The sequence below is a fragment of the Heloderma suspectum genome, chromosome 1 (assembly GCF_057233095.1).
Source record: "Heloderma suspectum isolate Gila_16-S chromosome 1, 16-S_ref, whole genome shotgun sequence".
Classification (NCBI taxonomy): domain Eukaryota; kingdom Metazoa; phylum Chordata; class Lepidosauria; order Squamata; family Helodermatidae; genus Heloderma; species Heloderma suspectum.
Genome location: NC_139458.1, coordinates 254,101,773 through 254,125,642, shown reverse-complemented (window position 1 = coordinate 254,125,642; position 23,870 = coordinate 254,101,773). Strand labels below are relative to the sequence as shown.

Below are 23,870 nucleotides of genomic sequence, written 5' to 3'. Positions count from 1 at the left end.
TTGCCTTTGCAATCAGTCCCCTAGGATGGCCCTCTATTTTGAAGGGGTCCTCTATTTGGAGTCCTTTTCCAGAGAATCTTCTAGGATGGCCCTTATTTTGAAGGAGTCCTCTATTTAGAGGGCTGTCCAATCCAAGTCTGGTATAAAAATGAAGAACCATCAGAAGGAATAGCTGGGCCGTGAAGTTGCCAATCATTAGCACCTGGACAGCAAACTGAGCAAGGCACACAAGTCACTTGGGCCCAATCTATTTGGGAAATGTACTGTGGTTCTACTGCACATCACACATTGGTGTGACACATGGCGTTGCCCCCAATCTGTATCAGTCCTGGATTTTCTTGCCATTAAAAAAAACATTTTCACAAAGTGGTTTTGTGGTGGGTTTTCCCTTTACTGTGACTTCCTTGCATTTTGGGACTCAGTGTGTCCTAAGCTTGTGGCATGATTCCATGGCTTCAGTGACAGCTGGGGAGAATGGCGCTGCAACGAGGAACAGAAAGCTGTGTCAGCGAAAGGTAGACCCAACAGGAATGGGTTCTCACATGGAGGAGAGGAGTTAACCCATTCCTGTCGGCTTCACCCTCCACTGACCAAGGTCGGGTTTTTGTTTTGTTTTAATAGCGTTTGCTAATGCGTTCCTGTGGAGATGTGAATCTGTGAATAACACACACACATTTCTGCTGGCTTCTCTTCTGCTCTCTCACTCTCTCGCTCTCTCTCTGCCCTGCCTAGTGAACTGAAGAGTGAATGCAATGCTGCTTCCCACCCCCCACCTTTGAAAAAAAAATAAAGTTTGGAATGTCTTGTCAAGCCTTCCCAATTCTCTCCTTTGTCCTTTTTATTTCTTTGCCTCAAGGAACAACTAGCTGAAAATGCGCTGATATACATGTCTGCTCAGAAGTAAATCACATTCTCTTCAATGAGGTTTACTCCTGAGAAAGTCAGAACGTTGCTTTTGGGATGAGGTTTTTAAAAAATAATCTCCACTCCTTCACACCATCGCACCTGTACATAAGCTTAATGGATGTAAAAAAAATAAGGAAGGAAAGTTGTTGATGTCCCTGAGACTCCGCCTACATAGCCACATTAATGTGGTTTAATATTATGTTTGCCACAAAAGTGAGATTTACATCAAGTCTACACCCCATGAATTGGCTACATGTGCCATGGGAGGAGTAGAAGCAAATTCAAGAAAATTCATTTCATTCATTCATTATATTTCTGTGCTGCCCCATAGCTGAAGCTCTCTGGGCGGTTCACAAAATGCATTTTAAACTGCATCTGTATCAGAAAACACCTCTGTGTAGAATGGGCCCCTGTCACACTATGGTGAGATATATTGTGTTTCTATTTAAATTAGAATAATTATTTCTAAATTTGCATCTATACATAAAAATTTACATATGCAAATCAATGTCCTCTTTTGTCCTCTTTTATGGTGGTGCATGTCGCTTTTTGTGATTCACAAGTCACCACCCTATCATTTGCCTCCCTTAACATAGAAGATATGGGGTGTGCAAACCCACAATTCCCTCATGCGGCCTCTGACTGCCTTGGGTTTTCTGTGCAAAATGAGAATGATGTCACCGGTAGAGTGGTGAGTCCTTTGCCGATCTTGGGGCCCTGGCAAAGGCCCAACCTTTCTGCTCTCTGGAGCTGGCTCTGATAGGGCCTAACAGGAATAGAAACAGCTATGCTGGTTTGCTGCCAGAGAGACAGCTCCTTTCTTCCGGCACAGAACAAAGTAGAGACGTGACAGTCTTCACAGGCTGGGTGGGGAGGTGAAACTCAGTTGCAGCAGCAGCCCAGTAGGAAGGTAGGTGACACTTGGCTCAGGTAAGTCAAGGCAAATAGTTTTATGGTAAAAATAAATTTAATGAAGTATCTCGATAGTGTGCTTTCGGTACAATTAATTTGGATGTGAATATAAACGCTTATCTCAAGTCTTCAAGCCATTGCTTGAGAGTAGCATTTTAAAGTCAGTGAAACCCTTGATACTTAGGACCAAACTAGACGTGATATTGGGACAAGCGTGGAAAAGCTAGCCTGTTTTTTGTTTTATCTTCAAGTATTACTAACGGGTGTGGGAGGGCCCACTTCAGATCAGGACCACTGTGCTGCAGGAGGAGGGGGAGCGATTTTCCCTCACATCAGTTTCCAGATTAATATCACTTACACATACACACACCAAAGCTGCAGCTTCCCCACAGGGGGCATGCTACAGGGTGAAGGCTCTAAAACATATTTTTAATGAATTGTTGTGAACAGCCCAGAGAGCTTTGGCTATGGGACAATATAGAAAGAGAAGATAATAGAATCATAGAATCATAGGGTTGGAAGGGGCCTACAAGACCATCAAGTACAACCCCCTGCTCAGTGCAGGAAGCCTGATTCCCAGGTGGTCTCCCATCCAAGTTCTAACCAGGGCTGACCCTGCTTAGCTTTCAAGATCAGACGATGATGATAATAATAATCATAATACAAAACATATCACCTCTCTCGTGGTCTGCAGCCTCCCCAGCTTCCTGTGCTTCAGTTAAAGCCCAGAGGAAGACATCGTGAGATAAATCCTCCCATGGGGCCTTTTCAGAACAGGAATTGTGGGCAGCCAAGGAGGCTGCAGATCGATGGAGAGATGTAAGAAAGCACAGCACCCTTGCCCACGTCACAACAATATAGTGAGCTCATCAATACCTGATATCCTGGTATTTCCCCTTAATGTGCTCTGATTTTCTGCCTTCACTACTGTATCTGGTTGTAGTCCCCTCCCCTGCCTGTCCATATACAGCCGTGTTTGTATTTCCCTCCTGTCCAATCACAGCTCTCGACAGCCCCATGTCGTCTTCCAGCTACTGATCGCATAGCTTCCTCAGCACTCAATGTTTCCTCAGCAACAAGCAAAGGGCTGGATGTGCGCGCGCTTGTCTGATCTCGGAAGCTAAGCAGGGTCGGCCCCAGTCAGTAGTTGGATGGGCAACTGCCTGGGAATCAGGCTTCCTGCAGTGAGCAGGGGGTTGTTCTATCCCTTCAAATGAGACTAAATTTTACCCCCTTCGGCTTTTTTTTTTTTTTAATTAAGGCGTTATCTTTGAAGAATCGTGGCTTCTCCACGATTTTTTTTTCTAATTCAGACATGATCTTCGAAGATTCAAATCTTCGAAGATTTGAAGATTCGAACCCTAGTCCAACACTCTAACCCAGGAGTGAGCAGCCTGTGGCCTTAGGACTCTGCAGTGGCCTTTGGCCTGATTTGAAATGTGATCAGTTCAGACCTCTAACAAGAGCAGTCTGTCCCTAGCCTAGCAGCCCCACTGGATGCGAGAGAAGAGGAAGAGAAAGAAAAGGCTGACATGCCCACCACTGACATGCAGCCCCTGACAGATTACCCCCAAGGTTCCCCATCCCTGCTCTAACCACAGCAAGTAGACATATAATCTAAGACAGGGGTGGGCAGAAAGTAGATCACCAGATAGTTTGGACTTCAGCTCCCAGCATTCCCGATCATTGGCCATGCTGGCAGGGGCTTCTGAAACTTGACTTCCCCATTAGCAGTCCTTTACTCATGAGGAGCCCTCTTCGGCAAGCAGGCACTCCTTCACCTGGCCACTGCCCTAGCTTGAATCTTAGGGTGCCAGTGTTCTTGGGGGCTAGGTGATGGCTCAGCACCCCTCTCTGTCCCAGAAGCTGAGCTCTCTGCCTTTCGAGGAGGCTGATCTGAAGGCACCACCCCTGAGGGCCCAGGGCCATCTTAGGTTGTGCAAGGCCCTCAGAGGCAACCTTCTGAGCCAGAGGACATCTGGCTCAGAAGGTTCGTCTCTTCCCGTGAGGATGATTCCTCCTCCAGTAGAGGCATGACACCCAGGACCATGACAGTGAACATGGGAGAGGCTAAGCACCTCTCTCACTCCCCTGCTGACACTCCCCTGCAAGTCCCCCTCCAGCCCCTGCGTTCATGTTACCTTAGCAAACGCGTGTTTCCAAGCTCATGTTTGCCAAGACAATGTGTAGTTCTTCCCCTAATCACAACACCGTATATACCGCTAAGAATGAATGGATGTGTGTGGTTATGTGCCACTGGCTCACCAAGAGGTGTTTGGAAGCAGCAGTTCATCAGCACAATGGCTGGGATAATTCTAACTTATTGACCATAAGAACTTAGTGTAGTCATACATTAGCAGGCACTGTGCCTATGTAGTTCACTTCAATAACAGTTCCTTGTCCCTTGTTTTTGTTTATAAAAAATTCTTTTTTGGTCTGGTGCTCTGAAGAGAAGTGCTAAGCAGAGCGACTGCAGCAGCCACAGCCATCTTGATGACCCCAGAATGCCTCTGGGACCCAATACATGTATACAGGCCATAGCTAGCATCGCATTGTGACAACACTTAACAATGTCAGAGTGAAACTGATTGGACAATACCAGATTCCATTCCCATTTCTAAACGTGTGAAATGGCCGGGTTTATTTATTTGTCACATTTATATCTCGCCTTTGTTCCAAAGAGTCAAAGGCGGCTTACATGGCCCCCCTCCTCCCCATTTTATCCTCACCACAACCCTGTGAGGTAGGTTGGGCTGAGAGTCAATGACTGGCCCAGAGTCACCCAGTGAGCTTCATGGCCGAGTGGGGACTAGAACCCAGATCTCCTGAGTCCCAGTCCAACACTCAGACCACTACTCCCCCAGGGGGAGGACTTCTCACACAAGCCTGTAATGTGATGCAACTGAGTCCTGGGTGATGGCTCTGGAAGCTCCAGCCTATAAGCTTTCGGTTTAGACCTTCTGCTTGCTGGAACAATGTGCTTCTACAAGTACCAGTCCCTTGAACCCTTGCTTCCCTGACCTTGCTTTGTGGCTGTCCCACTCTGCTGCTGACTTTTGGACTCCTGCTAGACTCTGCTCTTTGGACTCTGTTTTTGTTGGATGGCTGACCTGTGTTTTGACCTTGGTCACGACTCAGAGCTTTCTCTTGGACTTCTTCTTTCTTGATTGGTAATACTGTGCTCTTGATCTTTGCCTGTGTACTGACATCTCCTGCTTTGAATTGCCCTCTTGTTGGACTGATGCAACTGTGTTTGAGCTTTTTGCCTGTTTGCTGACTTGCTATCAGATGTGCCCCATAGCTAGTCCTAGAGCTGAGCCTGGCCCAGCAGGACACTCACTGATTCTCCCTTGCAAATCCCCCCATTATCCTGGCAGATGGGCTTGCTTATGATTTCGGTGCCCAGTTGAGGGAAAACAATTTAGAAGGCTGGAGTGGGAAGGGACAGAGTTGCAGGGGAGTGCTGGTGTGCAGGGGAAGGGCAAAGCATTGAAGCATGTGAAGTACCTTTCATTTGGGAGTTCCCCTCCCCCCCAAAAAAAACCTCTTCCAGTTCTCCAGTAAAGCAAGATGGTTGTGACATCAGTGATTCAATAAACATGACTTTGGAGAGCAACAACGCCAAAAAGGGAATGTGAATGTGATCCTTCACCGCTCGCTGGTCAGCTGACTTCTCAAGGAAATCAGCAATTCAATCCTTTGATCTGCTATAGAAGGCTGTAGATAAAGGTGTGTGTCTAGAATGACAAGAAGTGCATCCAGACAGTAGCAAAGCCCTGTATACCATAATAGTCCTTTACAGGAAGGCCTAGTGGACATTTAACACTATTGTAAAATCTGTATTCCTTTTGGAGAGAGGAGGGATGGGACAAGCGATCATAAGCTTCCTATCATGTGGAAACATTAGGAGCAGCCTTTAATTTTTGAAGGTCTCCCAGACAGGGATTTCTTGGTCGTCTGTGGCATTATTAGTATTCATTGTGTTATTTTTTTTTACTAGATAACTCATGTTCATGCTTAGAACTTTTCATCAATATAAAATTATAACGTCATCCTACGTGCATGGATACAAGCTGCAGAGAGCTTTTTGACATGGATGTTATCAACTGTCACTTAATAATGTGCCATGCATTTAGTTCTAAAGGCCTTGAGAATGCATTTCCAACTTAATCTGCTCCATTGTATAAATCTCTAGTGAGCAGGAAGGCTTGTCCAAGACTTGTCCATATCAGAACAGCATTGATTAAGGCACGCATCCTCTCCAGAATGAAAGCAAATACCCAAGTAACCTGAGTCAGCAAGAAGACAAAACCATGAGAGAAGATGAAGAATAAATGCCACCATTTGCTGTACAGTTCATCTAATGGAATTAGTCAGATTCCTACGCATTAACGTAGATGTTAGCAGAAAAGTATGCTTGGTTTGACTACTGGCCCTAATAAGTGGCTTTTCACACGCTTCAAGTAATGTTGGATTAGGTCATCTGTCTTCATTCCCTAGAAAGAAGTAGGTGCAAAGTTGTCAACAGGAAATAGATGTCAGAACCAACTGACTTTTATTGATGACTCATTCCCTGATGGAGGGGGGAATGCCAGCCTCACTTAAGGCCAAAGTGATCAAGTCCCTCTTCAAAAGATGATGGTGTTCACAAACAGTAGTACTGGGGGCTTATTTTTCTTCTCCTAGGGAGCTGTGATGTGGTATCTCATGGGGTTTAATTTAGTCACCACAGATATTTAGCATCTACGTGAAGCCACAGAGAGATTGTCCAGAGGTTATGAGGCTGATGTTGTCAATATGCTGATGACACCCAACTCTTTCTTTTCTGACTGATCCACGAGCAGAGACTCCAGATATCAACCAGTGGAGACACCTGTGGTGAAATGAATGCAGGCAAACATGCTGAAATTGAATCCAGGCAAAACCTAAGTGATGACGGCTGGGGGCCCCAGACTTCTGTGAACGGTGACCACTGGCACTGTTGGTCCTGCGATCAGGAGTATAACCAGGGGCAGATAGCAAGGGGGATGCCTACAACAGCACAGCCACACGAAGGATGCCAGTAAGATGGAGCTGGCATGCTATCTGCCATAATGGTAAGAAAATAAACATGGAAAGCAATTTCTAGGTTGCTAATGCTGCAAAATGGTACTAAGTTCCTAGTATCAGCTCTGCCTGAGTCCCCTTGCAGTACTAATCTTTGATATTTTTGTACCTTAAATCAAAAGTCAAAATAGCGTGCATCTTTCTGGACAGGGGCGCATTTTTATAAACTACAAAAGAAGTTGGAAATACGGGTAGGGTGGGTGGAGAAATTCCTATTGGTCATCTGATGTCTGAAGTGGGTGGCTTCACTTGACTTTGTCTTGTCTCCTGTCTTTGTTCGTAGAGTCACAGTTTGCATCTCATCTGTGGCCAATGTGGGAACTAGGGATTTTATCCGCTCTGCCTCATTTCTAAGTTCAGCCCCCCCTGTGGAAAGCAAAGACTCAGCAATTGTTATCCATGCTGAATTAACTTACTGTAACATTGGGGTTCACCACATGAGGCTTTTTAGTTTGCAATTTACCAGGGCTTCTGTTTCCGTGTAAGCGAGATAAAGATCAGCTCTTTACACAGGCAAGTTCCCTGCAGCTTTGGGGCAGAAAGCAAGCGGTGAATCAGTGGGTCTCCCAAGGGATTCGAGTATCTCTCGCTTGCTTGCACTATCTCTCTGTGCAAAGCAAAGCGGGGCAGGAGTGGCTTCACTGCTGTCAGCTGTTTACATGGGGGGGGATCGCTGTCTTCTTCTTCCTCCTTCCCTGGCTAGCTTCCCGCTCGCTTTGAGCCTCTCCTAGCCCAGCCAAGAAAACTCTCCTCTCCTCCCAGCCCAGGTAAACAGGCAGACACACTGGAGGAGGGGGAGGGAAGGGCAATTGTGATTTCCTGCTCTGCTCAATGGCTTCTTCTTCCCAGGCTGTCATAATAGTGGAACTGCACATTTACATACAGCCATTAAAGCTGATTGTAATGCTCCGGGAGGGCACGCTCCGCGAGAAAGCGCAGGACAGGAAGGCCTGGCGTGCTATGGTCCATGGGGTCATGAAGAGTCGGACACGACTGAACGACTGAACAACAAATTAAAGCTGATTTACATTTTAAATGGTGGATTACCTCAGGGTTTGTTTGTTTGTTGCAGGATAAAGATCAAAAACAGCTGGTGTGCCCTGGAGGTTGATGATGTCATCTAAATGACCCACAAAATTCCATGAGTGACCAATCACGAGTGCACTATAAATGTCTCATGTAAAGACAGCCATTGTCTGTGTAAGAACATAAGAAGAGCCATGCTGGATCAGACCAAAGCCTATGTAGTCCAGCATTCTGTTCCCGCAGTGGCCAACCAGATGCCCATGGGAAGCCCACAAGGCGGGCATGAGTGCCATAGCACCCTCCCAATCATGTCCCCCAGCAACTGGTATTCAGAGGGATATTGTCTCTGATGCTGGAGGTAATATATAGCCATCAGGACTAGTAGTCATTGATAACCTTATCCTCCATAGTTTTGTCTAACCCCAAAGTTATCCAAATTGGCAGCCATCACTACTTCTTGTGGCAGTGAATTCCATAGTTTATATATAGTTTACCTATGTACTCTTTGAAGAAGTACTTCCTGTGTGAGGGAGCTGATAACAGTTAGGCTTTTGTACAAGTCCCTGTTGTTACAAATGGCAGGACAGAGTTATTTGTTCTGAGAGAGTAGCTTCTCATTTTCGCACAATTCATGATGTACAATAAGAATATATAAACAGTTACAAGGGACGTGATTTTGCACCCTCACTCAACATGTTTAGGCCCATGTTAGGCCCTCAGTAGGCCCTGTTCAGGTGCTTGGTGCCTTGGACTTGTGTTCCAGTGGGGATCAGGCACAGCTGTTCCACCTGGAGACTATACATATAAGTATTGCAATTATAGTAGCTCAAAAGAGGTCCAAAATATGCAATTAAGGGTGCAGGAGGTGTGCTAAGCACCTGATCCTTAACATTTACCATCACTACACTGCTGCCCTAGACACAGAATTAAGATACCGAAGGCAATGGAAAAGAACTTTTTGTGTAATGAGAGAGTTTATTTTTTTCTCCTTTGCTCTCTGGCAGGTTTTGCATCACAGAGCAGAGTAACTGATGCTGAATGTTAAGGTTCTCCTGATACATCAAGAGAAAAGGAAATGTGTCATGCTGTATCTAGGACACGGGTATTTTGCAGCAGCTTGAATTAGCAGGCTCACTGAGTAGCAGTTACTGTGGTATGAAAATAGCTGTATAGGTCACCTCTCCTCTTTCTCCCCACCCCCCACCCTACTTTTGAATAAATTTATAGGGCTGGAAAGGACTCAAAGGCCATCAAGTCTCCCCCCCCCCCCGTAGGATTCAGCAGAAACCTTCCACTTATTTGTAGAAACTTAATTTGCTGTTGCAATGTTCTATGGAAACTGTATTGAGCCAGGCAATCTTGCCCACTCCATCCAGCTAACTAGTTCCCCACGCCTGAGACAGGTGCACTTGTGGCTCACCTGGTCAGGAGATGGTCCCCACTCAATCACGGATTTTATGTCTCAGCTGAGTGTTCAGGGCCGCAAGAATTATTGGGTTCATACTCCCTGAGGCACCTCAGTGGTACCATAAAATATATAATTATTGCTCAAACAATCTTAGAGAATCAACGATCAAACAATCTTAGAGGAGAACATAATTTTGCAATGATGAAAGAAGCAAGACACATCACCACATACAATGCAATCAGGATAATTAAAAGCATGATAGAAATGGTGGCTAGCATATTCCTAATAAAATTAAAGTGAAAGTTCCTCTCAATAAAAAGTCATCATTTAGATCTCATATTTACCTAAATGGTGGCATTGTTGGCAGAGCTTAAGTAATCATGTTTAGCAGGCTTCTCATTCTCACAGGATCTCTCTGCTCAACCATGTTGAAATGTCAGTATTTATAGCGTTCTACCTAACATTGGCTCAGGTCCTTTATCTTAAACAAGCATCTATGCAACTTGACTCAAGCAGGAACTTCAGAGCCAGTCACGAATCCTTCACCTAATTTCAAGAGGACTTCTCCTTGACACAGCCAAGCTTTTAGCTGACTTCAGAAGGACCCTTGTAAAAGTCCATCATCTTCCTGGGTTAAGGCACTTTTCACTTCGAAGAACTAACACATCCACTTGGGGCAAGCTTCCTTGCCTAGGGATATCAGAGAAATCCACAATGGATTCAAATGAATCCAGATGTCTGTCTATATCCGACCTGTGGATTCTGCAATTGACTGTTTTTTTTCTGAGTCCCGTGGATTCCATGGCTTTGCAGACTGTTGTTGTTGTTTTTACTTTGGGGGAGGGGGATTTGTGTAATTTTGTTCATTTGCAAGTGCGCATTAGTACAGGTGTGCATTAACTAATGCGCACTTCTGCAAATGCACACTTGCACATTTACAAACAAATGAAATTCTCATGCAAAAATCCACTTCCATCAATGAGCGGACGACAGAACAAAAGACGCCTGACAACCCGCAAAAGAGATGGAACAGATTTAAGAAAATCTGTACATCCCTATCCTTGCCCCACTTCTAAGAACACATTTTGCACTCAACACTAACTCAGAGCATATGTAGGACTAATCACTCCTATAAAGTAAAATACATTCATGTCAATCTAATAAACATGTTCTGTGCCATTCTGTCACAGTAGTTCAGTAAGAAAGTAAAGTAAGGGCATGTTCTCAAGATCACTTAACATGTATTAATTAATGCTTTATCTATGATTTTGTGCTCACACTGGTTCAAGGAAAAATATTGAGAGACTTTTCTAACCTTTTTGTGTATGCTTGTAGGTGAAACAGAGAGTCTAATTTGCATTAATGGATGAATGTAGTATTTTACTCTAGACTTAGGGCAAGTTCACAATGAACATCCTCGGGCTCATGCTTTCTTGCACATGTATGCATAAAGTATATACAAACTGCATGAACATATAACTGGTTACTTGTGATTAATAATGAGGCCAAGACCACAACGAGACCACAGTATGGAACTACCTTGTTTGCGTGTAACCAGGCGCATCTGATGCATGTAGTACTTCTGTGTGAACCAAGTGTGTGATTTAAGACTTTCTGTGCAGAAAATTAGGCAATATGAACTGGGCTCTTCTGAGTAAGACAGGCCATAAGGGTGTCATCCTATGTTTACATGGCATAAATTTAAAGTTCTTTTAAATGAATGCATTGAATTAATCATTGTAGCATTGAAAGCTTAGCTTGTTGAACAGCAACATTCACAATCCAGGACTGGCTGCACTGCTACAATAGACTCTCACAGAAGACAGAAAAATGGTGATGTGAGAAGAACACAGGATTTGTCAAAGTAGTAAGGTGGATAAGGGATAGGGAAGGGTTAACAGATTGCAGGACAGAATAGATGGGGTTGTGCTGGTTCAGTAAAGTCTTTGCAAGAAGAATTTAAAGATGGAAAGAGAATCTGCTTTATGGGTGGGGTGGGAATGAAGCTGTTCTAGGCAAAGGGAGCAGCATGACAGAAAGCAATGGACATGGGAGATGAACATGTTTAAGAATGAAATGCAGGGGAGATTGGAGAAGAACTGTGGTCAGGAAAGAGTGGCACAGAACCTTACAGTGTAAGGATTAAGATTCTGGAAGGGTCAGGGAGCAACTGCAGACATTTTAAAGGAATGGGTTGCTGTGATTATTGAAACAGGAGAGAAAGAAGTTTCTCATAGAAGTCTGACTTCACTGGGGAACAGAAGGCCAGCAGAAGGGATATTAGTGCAGGCTAGAAGGGGGATGCAGATAATAAACCATTCAAAGACTGGGAGCTAGAGAAGGTTAAGGATGAAAAAAGTGTCCTCAGAGCTGGCCAGAAAAAGTTCCAAGAAAGGATCAAGAAGCTGACTGAAGGAGAAAAAAAAGTGGGTGGGGGGAGGCAATGTATATAGACCATATGCTCAAAGAATTTATGGGTGGGTGGAAGAGGGAAAATGAGGCAATGGTTAATAAAAGAGGGTGGTCCATCCAGCCAGAATGCAACATAAGCCAGGATGACTAATAACCACAATATCTCAAGTGCATCCAATATCTGGAAATAAAGAGTTGTATCCAATGGTGTTGATGAGCCATCAGAAGGGAGACTGCTGATGGGATGGATTTCCCCTCCCCTCCACAGCACCCTGCAGGCCCCCAAATCTGCTCCAGGGGGGTTGGGGACTCTCCAAAGCAGATAAGGGGTCCAAAGGGGCTTTAAGGGGAGGAGAGGAAGGGGAAGCCCCATTGTGCAAGCAGATGTCTGCTTCTGCAATGTTGGCTGTAATCCTATACACACTTATCTGGGATTCAGGCCCACTGAACACAGTGGCACTTATTTCCATGCCTACGACTGCTTTGCAGATGAAGTTGCCATTTCCATTTCCATCATTCAGATAAAACTCCTTTAATTTAACAGACCATTTTGGTGCCATTACAGTGATAGTTGAAATGTGTTCAGCTTTCTTTTGGCATAATGATGTTTTATGTAAAGTGCCTACATCAGGGATAGGCAACCTGGTGCCCCACCCCCCAGATATTTTAGACTACAACTCTCACAATCCCTGACCATTGGCCATGATAGGGCTGATGGGAGTTATAGTGCAAAACATCTGGAGGACTACCCCTAGTCTAGATCCCCATCCATTATTAATCATAATCATCTTCTTTGTAGTAAATGCATCGATAGTGGTATATCTATTGCTTAGGAATGAAAACATTTGCCTATTTCAAATTTGTGTGAACAAGCAGCAAGAGGAGCAACCCTGCTGCAACGCAAGCAGTTTCTGGAGGCTTTCAACCATGACCTTCCTATTTTATAGCAGACACAGAATTATTTCCACCGCTTGAAGAACAGCCTTGTAATTTGCTGTTTTCTACTTTCATGGGCAAAGTTCTCAAACTACCCCAGTTCTTGCAATTACTGTAAAAGCCTCTGTAAATGCTAACCCTTTGTGGTGGAAGCATTACATGCAAAATGAGATACAAAAATGCTGTGATCCGGCCACTACCTACCTGATATTATTAAAGGGATTTGTTTCTGCATTTGGAATAACCAGGGTTTTGTGTAGAAATTGAATGTTTTCTACCTAGATAGCAAGGTTTAGCTATTTTAAGCATCACTTTCTGAAAGCAGCATTGTGATTCTTTATTATATTAGGTGCTTGTAAACTATTCCATCCTCCTGGCACCCCCAGCTGACTGTCTCATTTGCCTTTCTTTCTACCTGAGGAGATGAACTTCCCCAACGTGCAGCCAGGTTCTCTGTATTGAAGCTCTGTACTGCCACATATTAGACCAGGGGATCATAGTGTGAGCTCCAGCTAGGGTGGCCATATGTCCTCTTTTACAGAGGACAGTCCTCTGTTTTGAAGGCCTGCTCTATTTGAAGGGTTCTTCAATCCAAGTCGGTTTAAAGATAAAGAACCATGAGGAAGGACAGAAAGGGCTTTGAACTTTCCCATCAACAGCATCTGGACAACAGCCTGAACAGGCAGGGAGACAGATCACCTGGGGCCTCTCTTCATGGGTGACTTGCTGCGGATTGGGACTATTTGGAGGTCTGTTGTGCACATGGCCAGTCTGCAGCCACCCTGGAGTGGTGGGGAAGCCACATTTTTGTAGAGCACTTTTACTCTGTTTTCCCCTCTTTAATTTGGCTCCTCTGAAGTCCAGCTGCTGTGTGCCCATCCCTCGGCTTTAAATTCGGTATGATTGGGCATTCCTAGGGATGTGTCTTTCATCTAGCCATGACCTCACTAACCTAGGTGACTAGAGTGACTAGCCTGCCTTTCCAACTCATCCAGCTAGCTTGCTAGAGCGCTCTTCTGTGCCTTCAAAATTGTGCTGTACTTCTGTTTTGCCAGTGGGAGTAACTAGCCTCCATTTCCCAGCCCAGCCCCCTTGAGAGCCTTCTCTGATGCTTGGGTTACTTGTTTCTCTGCAGGGAGGGAAAGGGCTGGCTGGAGTTGCCTCCCTCTGCTGCAGCAGCCTCTGCCTCAGCTGGCCACCTCCTCTCCTCCCCCTCTGCATTCTTTAGTTTTCACTGTATCGCTTATCAATACAGCAAAATACCGGGGCCACAGGCTCCTGCTCCTGGCTGCCTCCTCTCGCTAGCTAGCTAGATAGTACTTGAAACAGCGCAGCTCCCATTTTCTTAATGGGAAAAAGATGCTACAGATTCTCAATGGGGGGAAAGCAGGCAACAGAGGCTGCAGACTGAGCTAGATCGCTGTATTTACTCCCTGGAAAAAGAGAAAGGGGGTGGGTGCTCTAACTCCCTGACTGTTGGTGGGAATGGGGCAAAATTTCACTGGTGGGTGCTCTCATGGGGAGCCTTCAGATGCTATCAGGGATACCAACTTTAATCAGGGGTACCAACCCATTTATGCCTGTAATCTTATGTATATGGGCTATTCATGCCACCATTTTGTGTACAACTAGATGTGCGTGGTTCACAATCACCATTTTTTCCAAAGTGGCACTCGTGGCGCTCGACAATGGGGTCCAGGGGTGTGCAAGCGGGGGCAGGAAGCTGGGCAGGCACCTGGAAAACCTGGACAGGGGGGCACCCATCCATTCCTATGCATCCCTGACAGACCAAAGCCAATTCCATAAAAATCCGGATAATACTCCAACTCTCCAACTCCAATGCTCTCATTCTGTTGTCATGAAGATCCCCCCTGGTCACAGTCTCCCACACTATCATGAGGGGTTGTTTGTTTGTTTGTTTGTTTGTTTCTGAGAGACAAGGGTGAAGTAATGAGCCTGCAGAAATCTCTTGATATAATCTCAACTATAGCGGAATTAAATGTTCCACTTTCCATTCTTCTTGCTTGTCTGAAATAAAAGAGTTAAGCCAGAGTTTCTGGGTGGTGGGGCGAGTTCTCTTAATGAGATTGCTGGGAGATGCCACCCTACATGACTTACTAACCTTTCTAACCCACATGCTTCCTTGTTCCCTAGTAATGAGTCATTGACCAGTGGTCACCTTTTTCCACACTCTGTTTTTCAGCATAATTTGGTGGTGGTTATTCATTAAAGTCATTACATTATTTACAGCCTGTTCATTGACAGTCAGTTCCCTATGGGGACATAGAAATAATATAATTTCCTGCAGTGCCTAAGAAGCCAGAAGGCTTTAAAAATGCATAAAGCCCCTTGAAATTACCCAGAGAGACTGAGTTAAAAAATAAATAAATCTCTGCAGAATTTATAAAACTACATCCTCTGACTTTGATCTGCATACATCAGAATCCCCCTGTTGCTACTATACAAGCAGGCAGAACATCCATGATCAGCAGTTCTAGGCAGACAAATGTGGGGACATGAATCTACAATAGTTCTCTCAAAGCTGGTACGTCTGAGGGTTTGCTGACACATCATCTCCTTCAACAATATTACACTCTCCCGTCCAATCTCCATTTGCCGGTTTTCTCCTTCCGCACACCTGCTCCCCTTTTCAAGTCGATATCAAAGGCTTCATTTTGTGTGATGTGCTAATGCTAGGAAAGAAGTATCTGCTTTACAAATCTCATTGTCTTTCATAACGATGAACTTGGCTTTGGAGTATATGCACTAAAAGAACATTTTGCTTCCACAGTCAAGGACACTGCCTTTCTTTTCTCTCACCCCCCCCCCCACTGCCTCCCTCCACCTCCACCTCTTGTTTTCTTTTCTTTTTTAAAAAATTCCCCCGACAAAAATGGGGTTTCAGGGACAATTACAATTCTGGCTTTGTTTGGGGGCTTCTCTTACTTTTAATACCCAATTTGTCTGTGTCCATGTTTTATAATATTTCTTGTTCTGCAAGGTTGTTTGATGCCAATGGAATCAATGCAGTGCAGAGCAACCCTAAGGAGACGTTTCAGAAGTAAAGGTAAAGCATATGGGAAGAAATGCCATTTCACTAAGTATGCTAGACCAACTTTCTGCTTTAAAGAGCAGGTAGGATTAAGCATTAGAATAAAGACTGTATCTAAATGAGCCCGTGCTATGAGCAGGGAATGCGTGATCAGTCCCCTGCTACCACACAGTTAGAGTATACGTCTGCCTTCACCCTAAGTGTGATAGAAATGGCTCTGAAGACCCGTCTCCTGCCCTTAAAACCAACACTATGGAATGTAACAAATGAGCATGCAAACCATACAGTAGAACATCATATCCATCTTCGCCCACAGTTTCCCTGCATCCATCTGAACTGCTGGTTTGGTTAGGCATGGGTTGCCACAGTTAGGTGCTATCATCAGGAGCAGGATCAATGTGCAGTTGTCACGCACCGGGCTGCTCTTGCTCAAACAGGAATAGGTTCTCATACTCCCATTGCTCCTACTTTACCCAAAGACAGGAATATTCTAGCTTTAATGTGAAATGCAGGCACACAGAGTTAGAGGCAAACTTGACCTGATGGTGGCAGATCCGTGTCTTTTAAACCCGGACTTGCTCCAGTCATGTAGAAAGGGGGGGGGGGTGCAGGGGAAGGGTGTTAAACCTTCCCACTGCTCATAGTTCCCTTCCTGCAGTCTGCGTGTCCCCCACCCCAGCCTGCTACTTTTCTCCTCTACGAAGCTCTGCTACCAGGAGTGAACTTGCCTGGGTGAAAGCATTTGGGGAGGGGAGCTGCAGGGAAGTGAGCAGAAAGCACAAGGAAGGCTCAGTTCCCTCCTCATCTGTTTGCCCCTTTTGCTGGTCAGGTTAGATACACACACACCCTGGGCGTGTTTCCACACTATCGGCTTCACTTTGTTTGCAACTTTGTTGCGATGTGTCCCCAATCGCATCTTCTCCTTTTCCAGTTTCCACAGCGCTTAAAGTCCCGGCTTATCATTGCTTTAGCCTGGGGCTCTGTGCTGTTTCCACTGAGCTCTAATCGAATTATTTTCTTGATGGCTGGGTGGAGTCTGAGTGGAGTCTGGGTTGGGGCTGATTACCTCATCAGTGTTCCCACCTCCTCGGCCGTGTTTCCAGGACAATGGAAGGAGAAGCTAATGGAGGAGTACCAGATTTTTAAAAAGGAATCAGCTTTGCTGTGAAGAGAGGCTTCTCCTCTCTTTCTCCTTTCCCCTGAAAGTCCAGATGCACCTGCATTTCAGGAGCAAGCCTCACTGAGCACAGTGGGAGTTACTTCCGAGTAGACACACATATGCTTGTGCTGGGAAAGAGGGTGGTGGAGGTGGGGAGAACACAAAGAGGGAGACTAGCCCCCATTTTAACCCAGAGGACCTCATTGACCACAATGGGAGTTACTTCTGAGGAGACAGTAATGGGTTTGTTGTGGGAAAGAGAGCGAAACCAGCGTGCATTTTAATGCACAGGATCTCTATACAGAGCTGTGAATGAGTTATGTCCTAAGGCAATGGACCAAAGCCTTGAGATCACGCTTAATCGCATTTAAGGAACTGGGCTTAAAAGTGTGCCATTTTAATTGAGGGGTAATCTCACAGAATCATAGAATAGTAGGGTTGGAAGGGGCCTACAAGGCCATCGAGTCCAATCTCCTGCTCAATGCAGGAGTCCAAGTCAGAGCATCCCTGACAGATGGCTGTGCTGTCCAGCCTCGTCTTGAAGGCCTCCAGTCTGGGAGAGCCCACCACCTCCCTAGGTAATTGGTTCCATTGTCATATTGCTCTAACAGTCAGGAAGTTTTTCCTGATGTTCAGCCGGAATCTGGCTTCCTGTCACTTGAGCCCATTATTCCGTGTCCTGCACTCTGGGATGATCGAGAAGAGATCCTGGCCTTCCTCTCTGTGACAGCTTTTCAAGTACTTGAAGAGCGCTATCATATTTCCCCTCAGTCTTCTCTCCTCAAGGCTAAACATGCCCAGTTCTTTCCGTCTTTCTTCATAGGGCTTTGTTTCCAGTCCCCTGATCATCTTCGTTGCCCTCCTCTGAACCCTCTCCAGTTTGTCTGCATCCTTCTTAAAGTGTGGTGCCCAGAGCTGGACACAGTACTCCAGATGAGGCCTAACCAGTGCTGAGTAGAGGGGAACTAGTACTTCCCGGGATTTGGAAGCTATGCTTCTATTAATGCAGCCCAAAATGGCATTTGCCTTTTTTGCAGCCACATCACATTGTTGGGTCATATTCAGCTTGTGATCTACAACAATTCCAAGCTTGTAGTGTTGTTAAGCCACATATCCTCCATCTTGTAACTGTGCATTTGGTTTCTTTTTCCAAGGTGCAAAACTTGGCATTTATCCCTATTAAATGTCATTCTGTTGTTTTCTGCCCAGCGCTCCAGTCTATCAAGATCACTTTGAATTTTGTTTCTGTCTTCCAAAGTATTAGCTATCCCGCCCAATTTTGTGTCATCTGCAAATTTGATCAGCAAATTAATAAAAATGTTGAGGAGCACTGTCTGGGCCCAGGATTGAGCCCTGCAGTACCCCACTCGTTACCTCTCCCCAGGTTGAGAAGGTCCCATTGATAAGCACTCTTTGAGTCCGATTCTGTAGCCAACTGTGGATCCACCAGATCATTGTTTTATCTAGCCCACTTTGAGCTAGTTTGCTCATCAGGATATCATGGGGCACTTTGTCGAAAGCTTTGCTGAAGTCAAGGTATATTATGTCTACAGCATTCCCACAGTCCACAAGGGAGGTTACTTGATCAAAAAATGAGATCAGATTCATCTGGCAGGCAGCTGTGGCACCAAATGATGACTTGCGAAATAAGTAAAAGTTAGTGCTCCAAAAATGAATTTGAGTTTGAAGTAGGCCAAGCAAATGCAAAGTTTCATCACAGATTTTAGTAACATGAACTATTGAATTGTCTGAAGTTATGACAATATGGAATGTAGGCATAGTGTTCAGTGACGGTATAAGCATATTCCGTATTGGCACTGAAATGCCACTGCTTTCCTTTCCTTTCCTTTCCTTTCTCTTTCTTTCTTTCTTTCTTTCTTTCTTTCTGTCCTTCCTTCTTTCTCCTTACTCCTACATTAAACATTAAATTGGTTGCAAAGCTAATATATTCAGTTCTGTCAGATCTCATGCATTTTCATTGCTAAGATGCTGTGTCACTTGTTCATTCTCTATCTTTCAGCAATTTTAGGAGTCCTCATCTTAACAAGAGAGTGGAAGACTGAGAAAGTATGAGCTATGTTTCAATTGAGAAATAATATTGAATAACAATTTGCACCTTACAATTGTATTTTCATTTCCCTTGGCAATGATTGCATGACTTAATATCATGTAGAATCCAAGAATGCTAAAGAGCATTTTACAACGTGTACTCTCTTCTAACTGTACCGCAAAGGCATTTAATGTAGTCTGCAACAAACTATTCTATAAACTGATGCACAGCCACTGTTCGCATGGGTCTGCTGGCATTGTTCTCTCGTTGCTGGCACTGGATTGGTCAGTGGCGGACAGTGCAAGTTGTCCCACCAGCCGGAAGCGGGAGGATACACACTGCCACTGCTGCTGCCACCGTTGTCACCACACCTCATCTCCCCTCCTGGATGAGAGCTTGCACGCCCACAGTCTCTCGGGCCACTTCACAATGACATGCTTTGAGGAAGGACCCCTCAAAGCATGACATTCGGGCCTGGACGGCTCTCCAGAGAGGCCTCCTGCCTGATCCGTCATCTAAGGGACTCACCCAGAGTGACAGATCGGGCAGGTGAGCGAGCTCTCCAGAGTGGCTGCTTGCCCACCCAGTCTCTTGCTCTGGCAGAGTCCCCCAAATGAGAGATTGGGCAGGTTTTCTCTCCAGAGAGGCATATCAACTGCTCTGCGCAGCTGCCATGGTTGCCCAAAGAGGCTGCCGCCCACCCAATCTCTTGTTTGGGGGATTCTCCCGGAGCAAGAGATCAAGCAGGCAATTCTCCTGAGAGCCCACCCTCCTGATCTCTTGCTCTGATCCCTTTCCTAGAGTGAGAGATCAGGCAGGCAGCCTCTCCAGAGAACCCACTTGGCAGATCTCTCACTTTGGGAGAGTGCCCAGAGTGAGAGATGGGGACGGCTGCTCCCCTAAGGAGCTCTACTTGCCACACTCTCGCTGTGGTGTTTGCTGTGGAGGGTGAGCAAGGCTGGTGCAGTGGTGGTGGCAGTGCCTGCAGGGGCCCTCCAAGCAGAGGGTGATCCATTGCCCCTCAAGATCCACTGTCTGAGCAGAGTATCCATCCTGCCTCATGGGAGGGCTAGCCCTGGGAATTATCTAGCAACAGCTGTGACAGAGTTGTCCTTGTCTGGGGATATTATGATCGGGGATTTCTGTATTTAGCTTGATCACAGATCAGCAGGTAACGTATCCCATGCCATATTCCAGGCACAAAGAGTCACTATGAAATTTATAAGTTTACAAAATTCCTGGTCTTACAGAGAATTTTTAAATAGAGGACTCTGAGATCAGGCGTGACCTTTCATCTTTTACTTTAAAATCTTAAGCAGTTTCTACGTTTAATCATATAAGCCCATTAAACATACAAGAATACATAGTAGTTGCTAATAAAACACATTTTGAAAGGGTTGTAAGTTTAATTCTAGGAGCATTGCCTTTCAAGATTTAAGTCTTTTAAGGAGCAGTCCTACTGGATCTGCCTTTGATATTCGTACACCTCCAAACTCGGGGGCTTAGCTAGACAGGCAATTTTGCCCATCTAGCTGAGGCATCAGGGAGGGGGAGGGACAGAGGCTGGGGAAGGCTGGGGAGAGCTCATATCCCTGCTTCCCCAGTCCTCTCCCTGCCCACCAGCATGCCCCCTTTCCCTCCTCTCCGAGCCCATGTTTGCAAGCTCACAGAGGCAGCCAGCACAGTTCTCTCCATGCTGGCTGCGAGGGGGAGAGAGAGGGGAGCTCGGACTCCTGGGTCCAAGGTCAGAGAGCTGTCTCTGATCTCAGATCCAGAAATCTGAAAAATCCAATGGCCCCCCAGATGCAGTCTAGGGGCCATTAGATTACTCTCTTACCCAATGACATTTCCGAACTGGGAGCAAAAAGGACCATACAGAAGTCAATGAGACAGGTGTTTCAGTCTGTCATGGGGACAGATGGTCTGTCCTAGTGAGAAATGATGTTTGGTTCTGAAGCTTATGTATTTTGCCTCCCATATTTAAAAGTTTCCTATTTGTGCTGCTTTTGTGATCTTTTGTTTCTTTTCTTTTTTACAAAGAACACAAAAGATGGAACTTCAGGACATCACACTCTAACCCTGAGTTATTATTTTTCCAAAATTCCCAGCTATGATTTCGAGTGATATATCTACTTCATATTTTGTCAGCAATTCTGAGATCCTGTTCCCTTCAGACCAGGATAACATCTGCTTCTATTTTGTAGGTCCTACCTAATTCTTACAATATTTCATGTTCGCTTATTTGTGCCATTACTACATGTAAACAAACATGTGGGCAATAGACCAGTAAGCATTTATCTTTTTCCTAATGTTCTTATCTCAAACACCTTTTTTCCTGACATTAGCCAGGAAACCTTCCTTTTCCTGAGTTAAGCTAGGAAAATATTCTACCTTGCTTTTCTCATGTCAGCAAGCTCAGAAGTTAGTGAGAAGTGCAGTGAAAACTCACAGCATGTTAGTACAAATGCTTCTCCTAGAATGCCTGCTAGAATGAAACTAATTCAAAGTCCATATGATAATAATTTTAATATATCATTTATTTCTCTCTGAAAACTATAGCTTGGGAGAGTTACTGCTTATGAGAAAAATGTGGAAGACCAATAATATCCTTTTGGGATAAATATCTGCAAGATAGCAGGTTGGTGCAGGAATCTTGCAAGATGCAAAGGCTTCCGGGGCAAATATTAGTCACACAGGAAGTGACAGCCATCTAAGTTATGGGGTGAGCTTCCACATAGAGTGGACCTATTAAATATCCCACAGGCAGTGCTCCAGAAGAAGATGGTTCAAAAGCAAAGGGAGGAGAGAGAGAGAGAGAAAGAGAGAGAGAGAGAGAGAGATCCCATACATCTCTTTATATACTACACTCTTTTCCAGCTTTCCATAACCTGGTCCCCTCCACATATTTTGGACTACAGCTCCCACGATCCCTGACCATTAGCTATGCTGGCTGGGGCTTATGCAGTACAGAACATCTGGAGGGCACCAGCTTGGGGAAAGCTGCTCTCTTCTATCTGTACAGTCAGGCTTCTTATCCTATGAATCCCATAAACAGCCTTTATGCATTGTTCTGCTTCTCATGCAAGATAAGCCATGGGCATTTTGCAGGTGACCAAATGCAAAGAAAGGCAAGGGCTCCTGTACTCTTAATAGTTGTGCAGAAGAAAATACAGCCTTTCTTGCCCCTGCACGACAAGCTGCACCCACCAAGAAAAAAATCCCCCTTCCATACAATGGTTGAAGGTACTTGTCCTCCTTGGCACCTAGTCACCCTCAGAATTTTCAGTTCCCCTACAAATAGGAACATAGGCAGCTGGCATATAGCAGGTCAGACCATTTGTCTATCTAGCCCAGTATTGCCTACTCTGTCTGGCACCAGCTGCCCAGGATTTCAGGCAACAAATCTTACCCATCGCTTCATATCTGGTCCCTTATTTAACCGGAGGTGCCAGGGGCTGAACCTGGGACCTTCTGCATGCCAATAATGTGTTCTACCACGGCTACAGTCTTTCCCTCCAACCTAGGAATATGCTCTCCTACACTGTTCCTGCCATGTGATACATCGGGCCGGGGGGGGCGTTATTCTGCTGCTTCTGTTATGGTCAGTTGGTGTCAAGGACTAGATCCCTCTGACTAAGAGCATGAGGTGTCTTTCTACTCCTTCCTCCAGGGCAAGGGTAGGCAACATGGCGTGCCTGCCAAGATGCTCTACCCCTCCTGCTTAATAAATAAATACATACATACATAACATTTCTTACTGGCAGCTCAGACTGCTTGAAAGCAAAGCAGGGGCCTCTAGCTGCTCGCATCTTCTTTTGCCATGAATGTCTCCAGGCCACACGCGGGGCTCAGAGACATTCTCAGGAAATGAAGGTAGCAGGTGGACCCAGGCCAAACCTGGGTCTTCATCTGCAATGTGACCATTTTGTGGTGGTGCCCAGGACAGTTTCTCAAATTGCCAAATGTGCCCATGGGCCCAAAAGGGTTACCTACCTCTACTCCAAGGTATCAAGAAACTTTGCAGTGGTACAAGGTGGCTTGGGTGTTTTTGAGCCACATTTCCTTGTTGGGGAGGCTCAAGCAATGGCTTTTCTATCATGCTCACATTACTGCATCTAGATTGGCTAGTGTTCCAGTTTGGGTACAGTTTGACTGGTTAGTTTTTGCCTTCTTCTTTTATTATTTTTAGTTTGGTTTACTTTCTTGAAAAGTAGATCTGTAGATATCTACTTTTAGGCACCTTAAAGTGGTGTACATTGAAATGGAAAAGTTCTGCACACAGAAGATCATGCTGAGAGAAGGGAGGGATTACCCCAGAGGGGGTGGCAACTTGGCAAGTGGGTGTACAATGTTGCTGACATCCCAGAACATCCAGCCAGGCTCCACCCACCAGTGTAAATGGCATGTAGCATTTTGCAGTAAAAGGAAAACCAGCTGTGTAGAGAATGGATCCCAATCCCGCAAAGAATGCAGAAGCAGAAGGTGTGGTAAAGGTGTGGGATAAAAACCTCGTTTTGAGAAGCCCATAGACACTTGGGTTTGATGACCAGGGAACAGAAATGTCTAGTGGTTATTATGAGTAAATCACTGACTTTTTTCAACCCTCTCCTGGAAATGTGGCAGCTCCACGTAACAAGAAAAGTTGGCTACAGTTCTGGGGCGGAGAGCTTATGTTTAGAGGATCATTAGGAAAGAGAGTGTGGGTTAATGTTGGGGGGAAGTGTGGAGGATGCATGCCTTGGGGTAAGGGGTAAGGATATGATTATCATCATAATCTGGCCTCCTTCTTCTCTTGCAATTCAATAAATGGGGAGGGGGCAGGGTCTCAAGCCCAGGGCCCAAACCTGGCACTCCTGGGGGCCCAGTACAGCTCTCCAGGGTTCCCTGGAGGGCCCCGCCCCCT

At 45.4% G+C, this 23,870-nt stretch overlaps 1 long non-coding RNA gene across 1 annotated transcript in view; it reads left to right on the top strand.

Moving 5' to 3' along the window:
- Positions 1-1,720: 1,720 nt before the first annotated feature.
- The window catches only part of LOC146358968 (uncharacterized), a 62,628-nt gene continuing 40,478 nt past the window's right edge, over positions 1,721-23,870 (top strand). The window contains exons 1-2 of the long non-coding RNA XR_014786355.1: positions 1,721-1,816; positions 6,663-6,914. This is a non-coding gene — a long non-coding RNA (uncharacterized LOC146358968). The remainder of the gene's footprint in view (positions 1,817-6,662; positions 6,915-23,870) is intronic.